Genomic DNA, 22533 nt, shown 5'->3' on the forward strand with positions numbered 1-22533 from the left:
GTTGCATTGGCTGACAAAATGTTGGTAAAAGTCTTGTTTATGCACGCCGTCCGTGCGTGCCTTCCGTTCCCCATAGTATAAAACATAATTCCATTCTTGAGTTAATATTTGCGGTATTTAATGTATTTTGCTTTTCAATCATCATAGAAGTAATGGCTTATTAGTTCCATTAAATATCGTGAGTGTAAGGTTTTGTGCGAAATTGAAATGCATGCAACTTTTTTAGGGTTCCGTACCCAAAGCGTAATAACGGGGCCCTATTACTGAGACTTCACTGTCCGTCTGTCTGTCACCTGGCTGTATTTCGCGAACCGTGATAGCTAGACAGTTGAAATTTTCACATGCCTGTAAGTAGGTAAAGTATAATTCAATAGAATCTGTCAATTTTCTACATATTTAAGACCGTGGGCACACTTGATTATATATGTCCCTGTTGTTTCAATTATCATCTAAAAGGAATCAAAAAAGAATAATAGTCACATCACAAAGCCTTAGGCAGCCCGGTGTTTATATTAGTAGGCTGGAAGTGTCTACAGGATTGTCAGATTCTATTGAATTGGGGATTATTTCTGTTGTCGCTATAACAAAAAATACTAAAAATAGAATAAAATAAATATTTAAGGGGCTCCCATACAACAATTGTGATTTTATGCCTTTTTTGCTTTGTTGTTTAGATAATGGTACCTACCTGCGGAACCCTTCGTGCGCGAGTCCGACTCGCACTTGGCCGGCTTTTTTGTATTTCATTGTATTTCTATGAATAACCTAAGCAATTAGAAAAGTTGAAAAAGCCCTGTATTGTCATTTCAATGTTCAATATCTCAAAAACGATTGAAACGATGTTTATCAAACATAGCTAAAAAACATCGCAAAGAAACTCGCTTTCACGTGAAAAAAAACCGCATTGAAATCAGTCCATCCTGAGAGCTATGATGCCACAGCTATGGAGACAAACATTGTCGTCAAAATTATAACACCATTACGCCGGATTTCAAAAAAAAAGGTCCTTACGGATGTCTTTTAATTTTACTAAGACCTGAGGCCGTATTGCGTAACGTTTCTGGCGCTCGCGATCGCAATCAAATGACAGATGTCGCATACAAAAACTGTCATTTGATTGCGATCGTGAACGTCAGAAACGTTAGGCAATTACTGCCTCTGTACATTATTTCAATAAAAAATAAATAAACGAAGGAGTTAGGTGACAAACATAAAAGGTACAATCAAATTGAAAATCTCCGTTTTTGAAGTCGATCAAATCGACGCCTAATAATAAACACACAAAAAAGTTAATGACAATCTCACATGTCTAGCTGCTTATAAACATCGTCACAGTAATCCAGTTAATTTAAACCAAATCGACACTAATAAGAGCTCAGAACGTGTCAATAACACTTATGATTGACAGTTGCTATAGATAACAGTCATTACTGGCAGTAATGAAGTGAGCCTGTCATCGGATTAGATTCGCGCAAAAACAAGTGTACACCCACTGCGTTTATGGGAATTATAATAAGTGATTATCGGACGAGGCAAAAAGTAAGGTGCATGACCGTTTGCCGATAGTCTGTAATGCGATTAGCAATTATATAATATCAAAGGCCATTGATGTGGGTACATCATGACTTTGAAACAGAAGCACACGTAGACACTTTGCTGATAACATACAATATCTCAAAAATGGTTGAACCTATTTTAATAAAATTTAGCTAAGAAACACTGCAAAGAAACTCGCTCTGAAATCGATCCATCCTGGCGTAAACTTATAAAACACCCCTCTATTTAAAACGCTAGCCCCAATTAAGTAACACATAGAGCACTCCACACTTAAATAACACCTTAGACACACTTAAGTAACACACAATTAAGTAACACACAGACCACTCCACACTTAATAAACATGGAGTGTCTCTGACCATTGGGTTTTAAATTCAAGGTTCGATTCTACAGGCATATTTAACTAAGCTACTTTGGTTTTGAAACTTTTTTAAATAGCTTGAATTTAGATAATTCTATTGTTCCTGAAAGTTTAATCGTTTTAAATCAGTGTATCGGACATAGCGGTGTTATCGCTCTGCCTCGTGGTATGGGGGACTTTAAACTTTTTGACATTTGACATCTCTTAGATAAACATTTATCAATAGGCTGTCAATTTTGTATTGCATCGCATACAGTGAAAATTAAATTTAATCTGTATGAAAAAAATGAAATTAACAGTGATCATAATAATATTTTTGTAAAGTCCCAGAACAAAAGTAGCTCAGTTATACAAGTAGCATTAAACTTTGGATTTAAAGCTCCATAGTCAGAGACACCCTGCGTAAAATAACTACATTATAATGATTAGCGGATTGAATATTTTTGTTAGAAAACCTTGGGATCGTACGTGAAGCGGGAGTTAGCTATGTCATGCAATGTCTTCGAGTGCAAAAGCTCGCAGTTGGTGTCCACAAGGTTCGCTATACTTATCACCATTGAGGACACGTAAAAAATGTAGGCAAATCAGTATAAATGCGCCATGCCATGCCACGCCGTGCATATGCTGAGATCGACAGAATGACTTTGATAATTTCCTTAGCAAATGCAAAATCCTTGACGCAAATGCACAGTTTCCTTAGTTCAATGCTGTGACTGTATCTTAATCGACAATAGCCAAAAAACGTTTGTTTTTGTAGAAGCTAACCACAAATTAAGGAAAACATAAGAGTCCATTGTCGTGCAGAACTTAAATGACCAAAAAATTTAATTCTACGTTTTATCCAAATCCTACCTTAATATATATTTTTTTCAATCTTACTTTACTCGTACTCATTGAGCAGCGTTTTTCCGATAAATAAAAATAATAGAAAAATAGAAGTGGACAACATTTATTGCGCCTTTCCAACTAATTTGAAATGAAGTAGTCGTGATTTATGGTCATTTGCCATGGATTGCACCACAAGGCACGTGCAAGCGATTAAGATGTTCAGTTGGTTGGTCGAATTCCCCTGTGGCTCGGTTGGCGCGTAAAACCACAAGAGGAGCGGGTTCGAATGCCACCATTCTATCTTTGAACATGAAACTACCTGAGACTCGCTGATATTCAATGAAACAAACCCGGATAACTCACAGTAAGTTGTCCGAGTTTATGTCATAAAATATTCTATCTATCTAACTTCAGGTGGATATTAGATACTGGTAACTGACTTCTATCTTCTTATCAAATAAATTCGATAGATTAAACTTAAAACATTATTTTCCACTCGATAAAATAATACCTAATTTAAAGTCAGAAAAAAATGGTTGGTATAAGATTACATTTTAATCATTCAGATGTAATAAGAAAAACCTGTGTTTAAAACGATTTAAAAAATCACCAATAAAATATGATCCACTTTTACCTTTTCAACAAATTAAAATGTCCAAGACACCCTCCTTATAAACTAAAAACAATTGACGATTACTCTTCTCATCCACTCAAAACTTGACTGGTAGAGATCGCTTAAAAAGAAAAAGTCCACCTTTGTACATGTATCTCAAAGTTTGCCAATTGTATTTTTTTGTAAAATAAAGGGTTTACAATAAATGTGTGCTCATACAACTCCTAAACCCACATCACGAAGCAAACCCTTATACTGATTGTGCTCATTGATATGAACCTCCGCAAAGTAACGCCTGATTCAATAAATTACCCTCTTCATAACTAATCATTAATCAGCGGACCAGCACAAACCTTAGCTAATTTGGTTAGAAACCAAACTAATAACTAACATTCATTAACAGACACACTGACATACTATCTGGAGCAAAGGTTGCCTTTAATTTGTGAAGTAGATTTAGTGTCCTGTCTAAGAACGCCGAGTAACATGCTTTAAGTAGTTCCGTGCTTATATTTCTAACTGATTTATGCACAAGGTTTACACGGAATATTATATACCTAAACTACCTATTATTCGCGGCGTTGCTCGCGTGATCCATTAAATCTGGTAGTTTAGTTTAAAGGTGAATGAGGAAATCAGCTTATCGGTGGCCATTGATGAAATTAGTTTTATATGAAACTAAATAATAAAAATACTTATTATCTCGTTAAATAATTCTTATTGTGTTGTCGTCTGTTAATGTCATGACTGCGTTTTATGTACAACAAAAAGTTAACAATATAAGATACAATAGGTACGAAATTTATTAGTTACAGTTACTTAAAAATACTTCATTTTTTGACCGTTGGATCATCGTAATAATGTTGTAATTTCCCTTATTACTAAACATTATGCCGATAATTGTTAAAACTATGTATAATTGAAAATACAAACTGAAATATAGATGCACAGAAAAACCAGAAAAAGTAAAAATTTGGAATTGAAATAAAAAAAAAACAAAAAGATTCCAAAAAAAACAATCTTAAAATCTTCGTTTATTCAAGTAGTAACTTGAATATATCATCAGATATTAAAATTATCCTTGGCCGCTCATAAACCAAGTACTACACAAATTTACCCATTCTCCTTTCCGGACTTTACCGAAGTACTCAATTCTCACGGGATTTCCAAAAAATACACCATGGTCTTCATTTACGAGTACGTGGTATTATGATCGAACCCTACGAATCCGAAATCCGACCCGTGCTAACGAACCGCGTCCACTATGGTCAACGTAAAAGGAATGTTGAGTACAAGTAAGTATGTAGTCAATTTTATTTTTTTTTAACAATTACATTTTATTTTTTTAAATAATAAAGTATATTTAGTCATTACACATTTCCTATAATGACAAAGCTCGAACTAGTTGTATTTTGACCAAGATTATGAACGTTGTCACTCAAGCTTCAGAGCTACGACTCGGAAGAAATAACGTCATGAGAATGGATGGACACTGGTCGTACAATTATTCATGCTAACGCGGAAACACGAACATTGTTGAGGCATAATTAACTTTAGTCATCCTCATTATCATCATCATTATTTTTCATGAGGGGGGGGGGGTTGGTTCCAATATATTCATCAAGCGGCAATTACACTGAGTCGCTCGCCGCGTGCTGCATGCGGCGGCCGCAAAAGTGTAAAGAACACGGTAGTCGGCCGTATTCAGCGAGCGACAACTGCCACCGCCTTAATATGGCCGCCGCAGTAGACGGACATACTAATGTAAAGACGACATTCGTTCGCCGAAGTAGTTTGAAACAAATTCGGCGACCGCATTAGTTGAACGACGCAGTTACTTGCCGCTTCACGCTAGGCAAGCGGTAGGGTTGATGAGCGCAGTATAAGATGTAAAGGTGTAAAGGTAGCCAAAAAGAGGCTGCTGCCCACCTTCTGCATCCGTCAGCTAAGTGATTCCTCACACGGATCTCCTCTCCGCTCCGCTCGTCTCCGCTCGACTGTTTCCATTGAAGCGGTGCGGAGACGAGATGTGGATTTGAACTAATATGATTGGCCGATCCCTACACTTCTCCTCTCCGCTCCGCTTGTCTCCGCCTCAGTGGAGCTGCAGCCTAACGCACTGACGTTCGCGATACCATTCACCATCTATTTCCACCCTTATCCTAACCGTGTGACAGAAAGAAGTGGTAAAAATGATTGTGGTTTCAAGAGCGTCACACAATAAGACCTAAGGATTCTATTCTTTTGTCGCAAACGAAATAATGCTTCGAGATTTTAGTCCAATAATACATAAGTCTGGATACCTTATTGTCATATTTTTAAATATTTGTAAATCGTTTCTTGCGAGCTCTTGGAAAGCCACTTCTCATATGCGATTTTCTTGCTTGATTGCTGCACCTGAGCGTATTCGATACAGATATAAATTCAAATCTCCACCTTTTTTTAATGCTTTCTAATATAAATGTATTACTGAAATTAAAAGCAGCTAAATAGCTTAAGTATTTTGTTTCATGTATGCTCTAGAAGGTTTGTTATTAGATTTTAGTTGGATAACTTCCTAGTTCAGCGTTCCAACTCCTCCTCCTCCTAAGCGAGGAAAGATTTGCATTTGGGCCGGTGCACTCTGACAACAACGGTTACCTAATACAAATTGGTTAGCCCTTGGTTAATATTTATACTGGAGAGGGGAGGGGTTAGTTTGGGTTAAATATCGATCAATCTTACTAATATCATTAGCGAGAATGTTTGTGAGTGTGTGTGTGTGCGTATGTGTATGTTTGCAAGTGGGTGCATGAACATATTTGATATAATTTCACAATAAAAAATATAGATTTAGATTAAATACATTTGAGATATAAATAGCCGAATCTCTAGAATGACACAGGCTACTTTTTAGGGTTCCGTAGCCAAAATGACAAAAACGGAACCCTTATAGTTTCGCCATGTCTGTCTGTCTGTCCGTCCGCGGCTTTGCTCAGGGACTATCAATGCTAGAAAGCTGTTATTTTGCATGAATATATATGTAAACTTGCCGACAAAATAGTACAATAAAAAATTCAAAAAAAAAATTTTTTAGAGTACCGCCCATAGACGTGAAGTGGGGGTGATTTTTTTTCTCATCCAATCTTATAGTGTGGGGTATCGTTGGATAGTTCTTTTAAAACTATTAGGGAGTTGCTATGACGATTTTTCGATTCAGTGATTGCTTTGCAAAATATTCAACTTTAAAGTGCAAATTTTCATTAAAATCGAGCGTCCCCCCCCCTCTAAAATCAAAACCGGTAGGTGAAAATTAAAAAAAACATCAGGATGGTAGTAAGTATATCAAACTTACAAGGAAAACTATAACGGTTAAGTTTTCTTGAGAATTATTAGTAGTTTAAGAGTAAATAACAGCCTAAGGTTTATAATACAAAACTTGGAATATTCCGTGCAAAATACGAAATCCTTAGAAAAATATTACTTATTTTTTTCGTAAAGACTACGGAACCCTATTTCGAGCGTGTCCGATACGCTCTTGGCCGGTGAGACCTGAAGAAACAATTTTTTTCACGTATGTTATTCATTCAACAGAAATGAAAACCACGACGTAAGTTCTGGTAATTCCCACGGGCCCACGGGAAAGAATAATAACCCGGAATCTTAACTAAATTACCAGACTTAAAGGTTAATGCAGGCAAAGCCACTCGTAGAGGCTAGTTATTTATAAAATAGCTTCAGCACCTGTCTTTCTTTATTGACAGAATTATACTCGCACCCGGGCTCCAATTAATGCTTTTAAATTGGAATTTATACTCGGCAAACTCGCATTTTCGCAGCAGAAGCAAAGTTTATTGAGGTAGCGAAATTACTGGTTTCTTTATTAGCATTTTATTAGTTATTGATAAAGGTTATTAATGCTCTAAAAGGGCTGCGCCCGACGCGTTTACATAAATTTATCTGGATATGGAAACCCAGACTTGCTTTCTTACTGTAATTTGCATACAGTAAATTAAAAGGCAAATCTGATGCAAACTTAAATAGGATTTTGTTGGGTTTTAAATGGTCCATGTGGTTTGTTTATTTATTTAGTAACAAGATACTTACTTTTACGAGATAAAGGTACGTAGCTATAGTCACTCGTGACGTATGGTCACATGGGACTTTCTGTTTATAGGGATACATGATACCTAAACTTGAAATAAGTACCTACGTCAACGTAGGTATGTCACGTCATCCCATAAATTATTAGGGTCCCGTACTTCAGTTGGCAAAAACGTACCTAACCCTTATAGGATCACCTTGTAGTCAGTCTGTCTGTTTGTCCGTCCATCTGGCAAGACCTTTTATACAGAAATTTATGGAAGTATCAAGCTGAAATTCACATCTAATACTCAGTCAAGTCCGTTTCCCCTTGGAAATGAACGGAATTTGGAAGCAATGTTACTTCATGATAACAATTTAGTTACGCACCAATCAAAAAACTATTTGTGTATCGATAAAATAAACTGTTCTCAATATGTACACGATAAAACATTAACAAAAAAGCCACGCATTTCATTGAAACGTCAAGAACTAATAGCCCTAGTTCTAATCCGATTCAACAAAGTTTCCGTTTAATGTGCCATTAATCGCTTCAAACCACGTTTACATAAATATCACTGAACATGGCAACTTGAATTACCAGAACTGCATGCTTCGATATTTAAATAAGCTATTCAATGAGTCTCCCTTCATAGCGCAGAGGCGCCATTTCTTCTAAATAGCGATAACAAAGTAGCGGGTAGAACACTAGTGTTGTTGTTGGAGAGTATTTAAAAAATTGTTGGTAATGTCAGTAATCGATATTACACGGTTGCAAATAGTGTTGAGCGAGGATGGTCTAGCAACCAATCACGTTATGAATATCGAGGACACTGTCAATAGCAGATATGAATAGTTTAATATCTACAAGCCGTGTAGTAGTGTTTTAAAAAGAAGACAATTTTATCACCTTACGCACGTTTGTTTATTTAAGCACTCATTCGGGCTTAAAACTTTGTCAATGGGAGCAAATCCGTCCTAAAATATTCGTTCTTAAATACAAAATATAAATATCTCACACAGGGCAGTTTGACACCATTGCCCTACCTAGTTCCCAAATAAACAAGGGTCTAGGAACGAATAAACATACTTAGTAAATAAAAACATACTAAAATACATATTGAACATCTAAGACTCCAAAATAAACATCCTTATTTTTCATGCAAATATCTAGCCTCAATTTCCCTAACCACTGGACTATCTTGTCTAGTCGTCTTAAATATTTATACTGTTTCAAAATCTTTGCACCACTGCCACTATAATATTGCAATCATATCGTGTTGTCAATGCAAAAATTAGAAGTTTAAGAAATACTCGTACCGACAATAATATCGACATCGCTTGTGAGGTTATCGACTCCCTGGCATCACTAGTGAAGTCGTAAAATTACTAAGTTGCCACAGGCGCTACTGTTCGGCAGTCATTTGTTTTACCAGTAGGTACGCAATTTCTGCCCTATTACGAGTAGTAGCTAACGCGATTACTGGCAATAAAATAACCATCGCGGTTTCTTTGTTCGAAAACTATTTTAAAGGCTAATGAGCGGTTTATTAAGTAAATGCTAGCTTTATGCCTTAATGAGTATTTAGTACTGAAGTAAGTTTTATTTAATGTGATAGTATGAGGTTTATGTTTGAAAAATAAAAGTTATTATTATACAAATTTTTAGTGTCAGTTTTACACCAAATCGGTTCCAAACCGGAACACCAAAAATGTTTATGTATAAATGAACGAACGCTTTTAGAAATAAGAGTAAATAAAATGAACACCACCACCACATAGTCACTAAGCTTTATTAACTCCAAAAACAAATAGGAACACATAACCATAAACCAAATACGAGTAGCTAAAAAATATTTTTGAAATTATAAATGTACTGGATATTTATTTATATTACCTATTTAAGAACTTTTACTGAAAAAATTCTCAAATTTAGGGTTACTATTTTGCTTACTGTTTCTGGTGTACAATAAACAGTCATTGTATTGTATTGTAACGCCCGAGTGCTCGACACACTAACGTGCCTAATAGATGACACCCTGCTATTGCTAATGACATGAAATTAAAGATGACAACTGCTGTGACAGTGGCGAGCACTCGTTCGTTTACTTTATCAAATTGACGTTGAGATTCATGGGGTTAGATTAGGTTAGAGTTGTACCAAAGCGCTCCACAGTTAGTTATAAATATTGGGATCCATTTGACTGCTATAATTTTATAAGTCCTAATGTAATGTTTGTCATAATTATTGTTAGTCATATTTTTTTACCCGTTGCAACCGTAATTTTTTCATAAATTTTCAAATGGTCATTCTGTAGAACTCTATAGGTTAGGTTAGGTTTATTTTATAACCATTCAGAAAAATAAATGATTACAGAGAAAAAAAGAGTTATGTCAAATATTACATTATGACAAACAATTTTCGACCAGTTGATATATACCCATAATTATTAAATCAATCATTTGATGTTCCTTATTACAAGATGGTTAAAATTATAAAATGGCTAAAAAAGGTCATTTAATTAATTTTAAAATAATTAGTTTAGTTTACTTTATATAAAATTGGAGCACCATGTAAAATTTTTGGTTATAATTTCACAATAATATGAAGGAAGAGGCAGGTGAATTCAGTGTTGTTATTTAAAAATAAATCGCTTATTATTATTTATTTTTTTCGGTGCTTTCTTGGTGTTGAATTTTAAATATTTGGTGATCTGGTACTAGGCAAAAAGTTGTAAAAAACGTTTATGTGTATGTTAATAAACTCATTTAAAAATTGACCGGGATATGTTTGTATATGTAGGTACCGGCGCTCGCGGCCATTCTAATGGTTACCCGAGTTCGCACAAACTGCTGGAATGCTATAGTGATAGCCTTGAAGTTAGGCTGCGTTTGCGCACACACTTGTGATTAATTAATTATTCGTATACTTTTGGTATCATAATTAAATTAAATTGAAATTAAATTAAATTAAATTTATATTTCGCAAGAGACATACGCAAATGTTACAAGTATTATTAGACATGTCAGAGGAATATTTTAGGTACATGTCATGTATGCTCTGCCACAATCTGGTATGCAAAATCTTAATCTAATTGAAAATCAATACTAATCCATACCAATAATAATCATCCAATTAAAAACAATGCTTCATTATCTTATTTACATATATGATAGGAACCAGTTATCAACCAAATGTGAAGTAGATAGGATTTAACTTAGTTAGTCCCTATAAAATTGTTTTTTTTTTATAATCAATACAACTTTATTATATTCCCAGTAAACTTTTGAATTAACACTCTCTGTTAAGTCAACTTCTATTTCAAAGCGTTAGGCTAAGGAAGAAACATTTAGACCATAATATATTTTTCTGTTATGCTCAAAAATGTTTGAACACGCACTTCTGCAATTGACAATATTATAATGATCACGGTCATAATGGCGTCTACCTATATGTATATTTTCCAGGTGTACACATAATGATCGTCGACTTCATACAACGCTGAAAGAGCAAACAGTATAACAATAGAAACAAAACACGAGCGGAAGAGTCAAAGAAAACAAGAAGTTATAAGTATATAGGTACCTACGTCACAATGAGTAAAAAAACGTAAAATCGAGCCTTTGTCGTATTTGCCATCACTTCATTATCATCATATCAGAAGCAGGCCTCCCCCACATACTATTGTCCGAATTACATGTGCCATAATATTCAACCGCCATAATATTGTTTCTTATAAATTAATTTGCACTACTCAATGTTTACCATATTAATCAAATGACAGAATCTTTGTTTCCCATAATATTAATTTAAATCATTTAATTTTTCATAATCATTGTAATCCATAAGTATCACATGTCATAATGTCATTTGCCATCCATGTAAATGGTGACTATCGTCACTATATTCTGATAAATGTCATACGTCCGACGCCTTTGAATTAGGTAAATTTTACCCACATAGGTTAGGTTAGAATTGCGTCAAGGCGCGAAGCGCCTCAACTACGTGGAATAGGAGCTCCGCGCAGCGTTATTAATTTACAGTCTTTCAGGCCCCTATCAGACTTAGGTTAGGTTAGATGTTCAGAGGAAGAAGATAATAATACATAGTCAAGATGGATTCAGAAATAAACACTATTTAGTATGACGTTTAAATATTCTATTAAATAATATTATTGCACTTAATAATATGGAAAACAATACGTATTGCATTCATATCATTATGGCATCTTATTTTCGGGAAAATGAGAATAATTAAGTAAATAAATTTTCTAGTAGATAATCGAAACATTCGGGCAAATGAAATTATAGCATATAACTTTCGGGCAAACAATAGATAACCATCCCCCATCCGACCCCCCACCCCCCTGCTCCTCTCTATGATGATGATGACGTACTTGTCATCACTTATGTCCCGTTAAATATTCCGGCAACCCGGTAGGTATCGGGTTCTTACGTCGCTCCACTGCCACACAATCACACAATAGTATATGTAGTTAGAACTTTCTGGAATGTCATTAGTTTGAACACGGCCTATCTCGATATCACAGCCTTGTAGCGAATAATACCTAGCGAATATAAATCCAGGCTGGGGGCTAAATCAAGTTGGTTTATCGCGACAATGCCGGCAGCTGATGAGGAGTACGGTACTTTCTACATGTTTGTTAATTAAAATGGCACGAATATAGCTCAAAAACTGAAGTTAAGCTGTGGTTTCTCTGTATAGGGATTTTCTATCTATCTAGGCGGGGGTCCATGTTCTTGGTATATGGGTGAAGACAAAAAGTTGCACACCGTTAAAGCTGTGTTAGCAGGTAGTGATAATTTCCACTAACTTTTTCCATTGTGACACGAAAATTATCCATACAAATTTATGATTAATTTTCGTGTCACAATGGAAAAAGTTAGTAGAAATTATAACTACCTGCTAACGCAGCTTTAACGGTGTGCAACTTTTTGGTCCTCACCCTTTATTTAGTAGACTTTACCCGTGGATTCGTACGTGTAAACCATTGAAATCAGCACTAAATCAAATTCCCATGTCCATCTCCAAAAATTACGTCGTGGGTATCATTACTAATGTTGTAATATGAAAAACCCGCGCCAAATTTCATATCTCTAATCTCAGGTAGCTGTGGCAGATATTATTGCAGGTGACTGTACAATTTTGATACCTAAACAGTTCTGTTGCCCTCTTGAACTGTGGAGCTAATGTGACGCAATATGTTAATTAAAACTGTTAAACAGCCATCTTTTAAACTTTTATACATTTTGACAGCACCCTTTACCTACATTATACGACTAGCATATCCTATCCACCTGTCTTTGTGTGCAATCAGCATATGCTAATGGCTAGCATTAGCTAACAGCGCACGCGCAGATAGCTCCACTGGAGATTAATAATGACAAATTGTGCGCGCTAACTGAGTTAAGCCAGATTAGTTGCTTACAGTTTCCTGATTAATTTAAAGGACTTGTTGTAGAGTGGACATTCATTAACTAATGCCATGAAGTATACTGTGTTTTTGAAATACTTGCTGGACTATGTAATGCGTGGTTCATATTTTGTTAAAATTCATTAAATACTGGATTTTCTTCCATACATTGAGCTTGTAATTTAATTTTAGGAAAGTATCGTCACTATCTCGGCCTATATATCGTCCCTGTGTTGGAGACAGGCCTCCTCTCAGGATGAGAAAACTTGGACTGTGAATTAAGTGGTGCAGGTTTCCTCACGATGTTTCCCTTCATAGTTTAGCTCGAGATAAATTTCAAATGTATTTTCGCACATGAATTTCGACGAATTTGAGATGTTTTTGAGATGCCATAGGTCAAACCACTAGGCCACCAAGGCTGAATAAAATGTAGTCTGTGTTCCCAAGATCTAGCTAAACCAAATTTCATCCAAATAGGTATATATGCAGCCGTTTTAACGTGATAGAGCAACAGACACACAGACTTTCGAATCAACTATATACATGTATATAATAACAAGATATACATGTATATAATATCAAAAATAACACGGTGTATGTATACACCGTGTTATTTTTGATATCTGTTGACTTTAAGGGGACAATCTACATGTCCAATGAAGTTAATTTCCCTAAGACACTAGTGGCCTAACTCTTACTGTTTAAAATATAATCAAGAGTTAAGACTATTAATTATAAGCAGTAAAACAGCGTGAAGGTCCTTAATTTAGGATTTTATTTCAAAGTTCATAACTAATCCGCACTAGCTTACACATTAGCAAAAGAAATTTAAACATTTCACAATTGCGCGAAAGAGTTAATTATCAGGTATAGGTTCATATCAAAGAACTGAGTCGTCTGCCGAAGACATGGGACAGACAGACATGGCGAAGCTAAGGGTTCCGTGTTTGTCATTTTGGCTACGGAACCCTAAAAACACGGTGTAGACTAGACATCCTTTTGTTTAAAACTTTTTGTCAGTGCCAAAAAACTATTTGCCTACTTCAAAGGAACTGTTATCAACTCGACACACCGCGTTTAAACATCGTGACATAGTGCTAAACTAACTCTCTGAGTGCTTGAGGCGACATAGTTGACTAGTAAAACAATTACATAGAATGTTTGTGCTGTTTGAAGAGGTTGACATTTATTGCTAATAAACAAGCAAGTCGCGACGGTTTGGAGTGCCAGTGTTTAGATCAAATTAATTTTTAGTGTCATTTGGAACATTTTAATATTCCTTTGCCAGGACCCGGGAAAATTAACTCCCATTGCTCGTACACTTAAACTAATTAGCTTATGTCGTTCGCAATGAAACAAAAGATCGGTTCTCTTTTTCATTCTCATTTTAATCTTCTGGAAAACGAAGAAAACCGATAAGTCTCGAGCAAAATTAACAGTCTTGTTGTACCTACTGCGAGTTAGTAAGTAATTTTTCCGAATTGAGTTAGACTTAGTACTTATACATTTGTAGATCAAATGGCAATGCAAGCACAGTTAACAAAAAGTATAGAGAGAAAAAAAACTAGTTTTTTTTTAATAACTCTCATAATTTTAGCATACATCTTGTAATAATATCCTGTACTTAATAATATCTTGTAATATCCTGTTATAGTGATACCAATTACGTTGTAACACATCGTGTATATTGTCACCATGTTGAGGGATAAAGATACTTTGACTTTGACTTTTGAGATCCAATGTTAAACTTAGTTAATCCTAGACATTTAAGATAACAACAAAAATCTACCAAAGAAAGGTGACAATTACCTTTGTATAACAAATATTAAGTATTTCTAGACACTGAATGACTTTTTTTATATTTAAAAAAAAGTAAATCGAATTCACTGCTCATACTAAAACGAAATCATCTCCATTGATAGAGGTATGGAAAAGTTACCGCTTTGCAGGTACTATTTCATTATACATAAATATATTTTATTGCAAAGTTGTTTCTTTAAACTATGTTGACCAGAAAGTATAAAGATAAAGCGCCAGACAGATATATAAAACGGCATCCTACAAAATGACACTTCTTGAGCATTCGTTATTTTTTATTTGACAGAAAGATAATCGTACAGGTAAAAAATTTAAGAAGATTACCTGTTGTGTGTACTTAAGTAGTCATGTATCCGTATAGTTAAGTCGATGTTCCATATTCGAAAAATGACTTCAGTCCCATATCGATTCTGTGTACTACCACATACAACAGGTCATCTTCTTAAGTTTTTTTTCCTATACACATAAATGTGAATTATTTTTTTCTTGACGCTCAACTTACAGAATTACACAAAATAATTTTGATAATTTAATTAAATGTAACTTTTGATAAATAGCCTGATGCGCGTATCTCTGTTTTCCCCATTGTAATTAGAAGAATGATACAAATTAAATAGCAGTGATATAAATCACGTCTTCCATGGAACTAGAAAGCATGAAATAAAGTTTTAATTCTGCAGTATAAATAAAGTATGGTCAGCAACATAAGTTCTTGAAACTAATTAGCGGAATTGTGATGCAAATAAAACAACAACTTTATATGAAAATTTACACATATCGTTCGTAAACAACAAAGTTGGCAGAAGGTAACTAAATAATATAAATTGTGAAATTATACAACACGTAACACAATTAAATAATTAAAAGATAGCGACGTAATAGGTATACTAATCTTTGTTAGAGCCCCCCCCCCCCCTCACAAGCCAAACCGTCGGCTTGAAATAATCATGACAATAGTGGTAAAATAAAAGAAATAAGTACTATCACAACATGACACCCTTGTGCCTTTGTACTTAGCGTTTTTTGTAAACTTTTTGTGCAGTAAAAAGTATAAACAAACATGGGAAGACTTTCAATGAGGCTGGGATAGTCACACAGGTGCACTAAGCCTCGGAAAAAAAAACTACTTATAAACTATGAAAAAAAAAAGTCAGACTTAAAGTATTTCGGTTCTCTGTAGGTACTTGTTTTCTGGTGTACAACAAAGAGCAATTGTATTGAATTGCTTACCTTAGAAAATCTCTATTTATATACTTGTGTTTTCTGTACTGCTTACTGTGTTGGTGTGCAATAAAGAGTTATTGTATTGTATTGTATTGTATTGAACATGAAACTACCGTGAGACTCACTCATATTAAATGATATTATAACGGATAACTCACGTCTTAAACCGAGTTTCTTGTTATAAATATTAATACTTGTTCGCGTGCTCCTGATACGTACCTGTCCTAAACTCGGTTTAAGACAGGGTATTGTATTGTTCTTCTCGAAAAAAAAACTTTTCATCTATATTAATACTTGTTTCTCTGATAGTACACGTCTAAACTCCAGGGTGTGACTATCCAATTGACATCAACAGTACGCGATTAATTTTCACAAACAAATACAACTCCCAGATAGCCATCTTAATTGCTATTAGACGGCTACCGAGCTTAAAGATCTCGCGGGCAGATAAATTATTAGTCTAATTCACGCCTCGTGAATGGCGGATACAAACTAAGCAATTATAACTCACATCCGATTTATATTAACAATAAAAAAATATTAAGTTCGTAACTCTAAATATGTTGTTATCTTCAGGCTCAGGCCTCTTCTCAGGATTAGAGAGCTTGGGCCGTAGTTCTCACGCGGGCCTAGTGCGAATTGGGAACTTCAAAATATATGTCCAAATATATCTCAATATTCAAAATATCTTTATCTCAATATTTAACTATTCGATAATATTTTGGATGATTCAAAAAGGGGTACGTATTATAATGTATAAATTTAAAATACATATCGGTTGAAATACATACAGTTGAAAAACCGAAAATTATAAAATATAATGCATCAAAATATATAAAGTTATTTGACATAAGTTCTAAACGCATAAGCTTGAAATGCATAGTGGTCAAAATATATAATGGTTACAATGCATAATAGTTCTTAGTCATATGGCACAAAATGCATATTGTCATAATGTATACGTTCAAAATCTATACAGTTTGTTTTCTATAATGATTCAAATACATACTAGACACAGAATTTTCAAAAAGAAAAATGCATATATTACAATTCAGGTATTTAGGCATTAGTAGTTTTACTCTATTTGTGTAAAATGTTTCGGTTGCCTCCCTATAATTCCTCTGGAATGATCATGAAAAAGTTCTAGTGAGGACTGATCTTACCTACAAACAACTGATAACCTAACCTAACCAAAAAATAGTTGGAAAACCCCCGATTTTGTCACTTCAAAGTTCGATATCTTAAAAACGGCTGAACCGATTTTTATAAAACATATCTAAGAACCATTGCTAGAAAACTTGCTTTCAATTAAAAAAACCGCATTCAAATCGGTCCACCCGTTTAAGAGCTACGGTGCCACAGACAGACTGACACACACACACACACACACACACAGCGTCCGGGGTTAACAAAAAATACTGTATTCTTGAGTCACTGCGTAAACGTCGCCGCGGCTTTGGTATGATCGATCCTTTATTCTTAGGCATTCATTGAAGCATGTTATTTTTCTGCAGTAAATAGATATTTTATCATTACGATACATAAGCAATGTCATTCCTTCGTAATTATATCAGCATCATTAAATAACTAAACATAAATGCATAAAGATCTGATGAGCAGAAACGATTCTGTTGTGTCCACTTTTTGCTCATTATGAGCGCGAACAAATACTTATTAAGTACTATTATTTACTATTTACAAGTTAAAAATGGAAAATCAAATGACAAATGCAATGGAAAAAATAGGAAAAACTTTTATTTCGTTTCAATAAAACTTTAGATTGACGATTCCTGGGGGACAACTAATTCTATTGAAATTGGTATTTAATGTCATAGTTTGTCAACCTTATGACAGTTTTGTGCTGTAAATCCCACTAAAATTATAAATGCGAAGATTTGTAAGTCTGTTTGTTTGTTACCTCATCACGTCTAAACCGCTGAACCGATTTAGATGAAATTCGGTATACAGTTAGTTTTGAGTCCCGGGGAAGGACATAGGATAGTTTTTATCCCGGGATATTGCACAGTTCCCACGGGATAGTGATAAATAGTGGATGGGCGATAGCGATAAATAGTCGCAGATAACAGGCTAGTTATGATATAGATAATTTTAATATTAAATATTATATAACTAAACTAAATAGAGAAGAAAACTTCAAAACGCTTAGACGAAAAGCTATTTGGGAAAAATCTATAGAATAGAAGATAGCTTATAGATTGATAGCTTTTAGAAAGTATCTAAAACCGGAGGATAATTAAGTTTAGAAAACAAAAACCACAGACAATACCACCATGTTAAAAGGGGGTTTATGGTAATATATTCTTTTATACGGTAGCGTCCAGTCCGGTAGTACGGACCAATTTGTACGCAACCCTCGGTGCGCGAGTCCGAGTAGCACTTGACCAGTTTTTTTTATGTACAGTTTATGGGTCGTCGCGAAATGGATACAAAATATTTATTTAAAATTGGGGACTTTTTTCTTCGTCAAAATCAATAGTGCCCGTGATTCTGAGTAAGGAGAACCAAAGGATCACATAATTTTGAAAAAAAAATGTGGCGCCATTTCGTCGTATCCTACGATAAGAGCCACTATCACCATTGTAAAATTGAATTCTACACGTCAAGTTATAATGTATCATTAAGAACATAAATTCTTTTAACAGAACGTCAAGATCTTTATTTGCAATGTCATCATTATAGAACATAAATTTTCCTGAAAAGTTTTAACTCTTTTCGTAGGATACGACGATTTAAAGAAAAAATGCTCAGAGATAAACATAAACCAGAAACGTACAAAAAATGCAGACATTTTTGGGAATTTCCATAGGAATTTTGAATCCCGGAATCTTCATTAAACTTTATAATTTAATGGTTATCGCGTGCGTAGTCTCAGGTAATAGCTACTTATTACTTACCTACTCATAATTTGCAAGTATGACATGTTATTTCATGATTCGTTAGAAAGATTTATTAAAGCAAAAAATGTATTCTCTTATTATTATTCAACTGACTGTGTCCGTAGACTTGTAAAGACGTTACTATGGCGAGTCGCTGTTTTCCGTAGTTGTGTGTAATTAAATTTATGTTAAACGGGCATCATGTGTATGATCGATATTTTTTAATGAATTTCATTACAGCTTTCTTTTGAGGACTGAACAGGTGAACATACATCATTAACAGAAAACCAGCCAAATGCGAGTCGGACTCGTGCACTGAGGGTTCGTATAAAAATGCGCTATAAACGTATCTCTATAAAAATGCAGTGCTAGCAAAGAACTGCTTTTAAAAAATGTACGCACTTTTTTATATTGCGCGCTTCGGTCCTCAATCTTGAACTAATTAAATTTATATTATTAAAAAAAAATACATAATTTTATTTTCTCTTCCGCGAAGTAGTGCGGTCAATGCATGCAAATATAGCCACGCTTACGTTGAATATTTCGCTGCTTATAAACAAAAGGGACACAAATAAAAAAAAATAAAAAAGGTTTTTTATCGCAAATTCGAATTTTAAATAGCATTTAAAATGCGATTTTTGCAGTAAAAGATTTTTTTTGTGTGTCCTTTTTGTTTATAAACAGCGATTTGTAATCGTGCAGTTAATTTTCCCGCCCTCTCTTCGCTTGGAAAATAAAAATAAACAACACATCGCAACTAAACCCACCCAAAAGCACCACTATAATATTTATACTCCGAATACTGTTGGGTTTATTTGCGACCCTTCGTGTACGGAACCCTAAAATAAACCAAGTGTTTTTCGGACTAAGCGCAAATTCCGTAGGTGCTAATATGCGATCAATATTCAATGTTGTTTAAATAAACTCGATGAACTCTAAAATCTACTTAGCTGTGACAGCTTTTTAACCCCCGACGCAAAAAGAGGCCTGACCTTGGCGTACGCGTCATCACAATCATCACTTGCCAATATTAATTAACATCATGTGACAACTGATTTTAAATTATTTTCTTCATGAATAATTTATAACAAACAACTCTCTCACTAAAGCAAGCTTTTTTGTCGTAGCGGCAAATTTAATGAGATTTTGCGGAAATAATTTGAAATCATTGATTAAGCCGTTGTGGCATAGTGGTTTGACCTATCGCCTCTCAAGCTGAGGGTCGTGGGTTCAAACCCCGGCTCGCACCTCTGAGTTTTTCGAAATTCATGTGCGGAATAACATTTAAAATTTACCACGAGCTTTGCGGTGAAGGAAAACATCGTGAGGAAACCTGCACAAACCTGCGAAGCAATTCAATGGTGTGCGTGAAGTTCCCAATCCGCCCTGGGCCCGCGTGGTAACCCTCTTGTTCTGAGTGGAGGCCTGTGCCCAGCAGTGGGACGTATATAGGCTGGGATAATGATGATGATGATTTCGCCGCTGATTTTGTTTAATTACCTACCAATTATTTTACAAGAAATAAAATTTCCAATTAAATTATTGATCATGAAATTAACAATTAATATTTTCTACCCACGCTGTAGGCATCTTAAAGAGAAAATAAGTAGGTGTAGTAAACTTACATTAAAATTAAAATGGCAGGAGTTGATCAGTCTGTTGTCTTAAATTCAGCGCACCTGAAAAAAACAAAGTTGAAATTTAATATAACATTGTATTTAAACACAAATTAATATACTGAGTGGCAAAAAATCTGGCCCTTTGGACGTGTTTTTAAAATCTTTGCAGATCAAAAGTAGCTCAGTTATGCGAGTGGAAATAGTGGAATCGAACCTTAAATTTAAAGCCTTGGTCAGAGTATTTCTGAAAAATGTTGAATATCTGTCTTATTTTTAAGTCTAACTAAATGTTCCGTTAGCATGGAAATAAGCACTGTTTCGCTTCGCATCGCAAATCGGCCACGGCCAAATTACAACTATGCCGTAAGTCACCAAGGCGGGTCTTCATTAAAAACCATCTCACGAGGGGTCAACAGACGATCCACAAGTGTTTTGGGCATCCTTACGATACAAGTAACAATTACCACACGAAGTCTCACTAAAAACTTGAAATACAAATACAAGTAACACCAGTAAGTAGGTGAAATTACTAGCACTTGAGGTATCACATCTTAGGCCCCTAGGTTGGCAACGCATCTGCAATCCCCCTAGTATTGCAGGTGTTTATGGGCGGTGGTAATCTCTTGCCATCAGGAGAGCCACTTGCTCGTTTGCCATCCAGTCGAATAAAAAAAACCTATATAATATTAACCATAAGATGTTTCATTAGAATTAATTCTCGGGTTTTAACAATTAAATTGTAATAAACAAGGGTTGATGTCTCAATTTACGGAAATTATTGCCTGAGTTGGTATGAGAAGTGGTGAGGAAAAGAAACAGAGTAGTAGTTTGTTTACGTTACTCGTCATACTGCAAGAGAGGGAAGAGTTGCGAGAGACCGTGTGTGACTAAAGGCTCTGAATCATGCAACGAGCAAGGGAAAGAGCTACGCTCGGAGTTTCTTTATGCGATAGAATCTGGAGGAAACCGCTGACCTGAAGTCATCCACATAGCTCGAAGATCATGCAAGTTGAAGTAGCAATAGGCGGGTTGCATCGCTCGAAGAACACATAACCGTTAGGGGAGAAAGGTTCTCCAGTGATGACCATGAACTGGAAAGTGAAGCGTTGGCAGGTCTGCCACTAGGTGCACTGCAGACGACATCGCGCAAGCAAGCAGTTAATCCTAGCGCGATGACCAAAAGGAGCATAAGATGGAGCAAGGGTAATGTCCTCATGAGAAGTCAGTTATTTATTCTAAATCGCTCTGCACCGGAGTATTTACCGCACGCGATGCTTCTAAACAGTTATGATTACAACATCACGATACTGGTACGTAAAATTTATCGGTATCATTAATCTAGCTTATATATTGATAAAAACTGCTAACAAATTGTCCATCAATCGTAAGCCAAAAGTAACGTGGTTATTAAAGCTAGGGTTCTTGAAGGCTAGAGTGAATAAGCTGTCATTGAAACAGTGAGTTACGCCTTTGGCTTCATTTGCACTTTCCATCAGAGAAGATAATCAATCGTTGGTCAGTCTGTTTAAAAAAAAAATATCCCCGTTATCTCCGTATGTCATCGGTCTTCTCTCAGAGGAGGTAGCGCTGCAGTCCCTTGTGTGAAAAGTATTGATAGAGAACCTCATACAGCACCATTGAACTTCTTCGATTGTGTTTCCCTTCACCGAAAAGCTTATGGCAAAATTTGGAAAACTTAGTTACATAATAATAGTATAATATTTTTTAGAACATGGTACAAAAAACGGTCGAACTATTATTAGTGCGTCAATCTCTATCGGCGTAGAAATGATAAAAGGATACAATAAAATACTTGATATTCATAAAATTATTGGTGATATTCACTTCACATATTGGTTATTTTGTTCTTATAAATCTTATAATTACCCAATTGACAATTACAGTACCTACAATATATTTATCATTTCACGGCGATTAAAATGCTTAATTTTTAACATAATACACTAAGGTCTTTGAGTTCTGTGAGTGTCCAATTCTGTTTGCTTGTCAGTCTTGTCACTTTTAATCGATAATTTAAACTTGAGCTAAACTTAAGAAGAAAACCTAAACTCAAGCCAAGTCTTATAATAAAAGTGATGTATTTGATTAAGGATTTAAC

The 22533-nt window shown here is 35.1% G+C and overlaps 1 protein-coding gene across 3 annotated transcripts in view; it reads right to left on the reverse strand.

Annotated features, from left to right (window-relative positions):
• The window catches only part of LOC141429184 (uncharacterized), a 140894-nt gene that overhangs the window by 12022 nt on the left and 106339 nt on the right, over nucleotides 1-22533 (reverse strand). For 2 of the 3 annotated variants that reach the window (XM_074089441.1, XM_074089442.1), the window contains one exon: nucleotides 20421-20474. The exons of the other annotated variant lie outside the window; for it this stretch is intronic. The gene's annotated coding sequence lies outside the window, so the exon portion shown is untranslated. The remainder of the gene's footprint in view (nucleotides 1-20420; nucleotides 20475-22533) is intronic. 3 annotated transcript variants of the gene reach the window in all.

The sequence above is a fragment of the Choristoneura fumiferana genome, chromosome 6 (assembly GCF_025370935.1).
Source record: "Choristoneura fumiferana chromosome 6, NRCan_CFum_1, whole genome shotgun sequence".
Classification (NCBI taxonomy): domain Eukaryota; kingdom Metazoa; phylum Arthropoda; class Insecta; order Lepidoptera; family Tortricidae; genus Choristoneura; species Choristoneura fumiferana.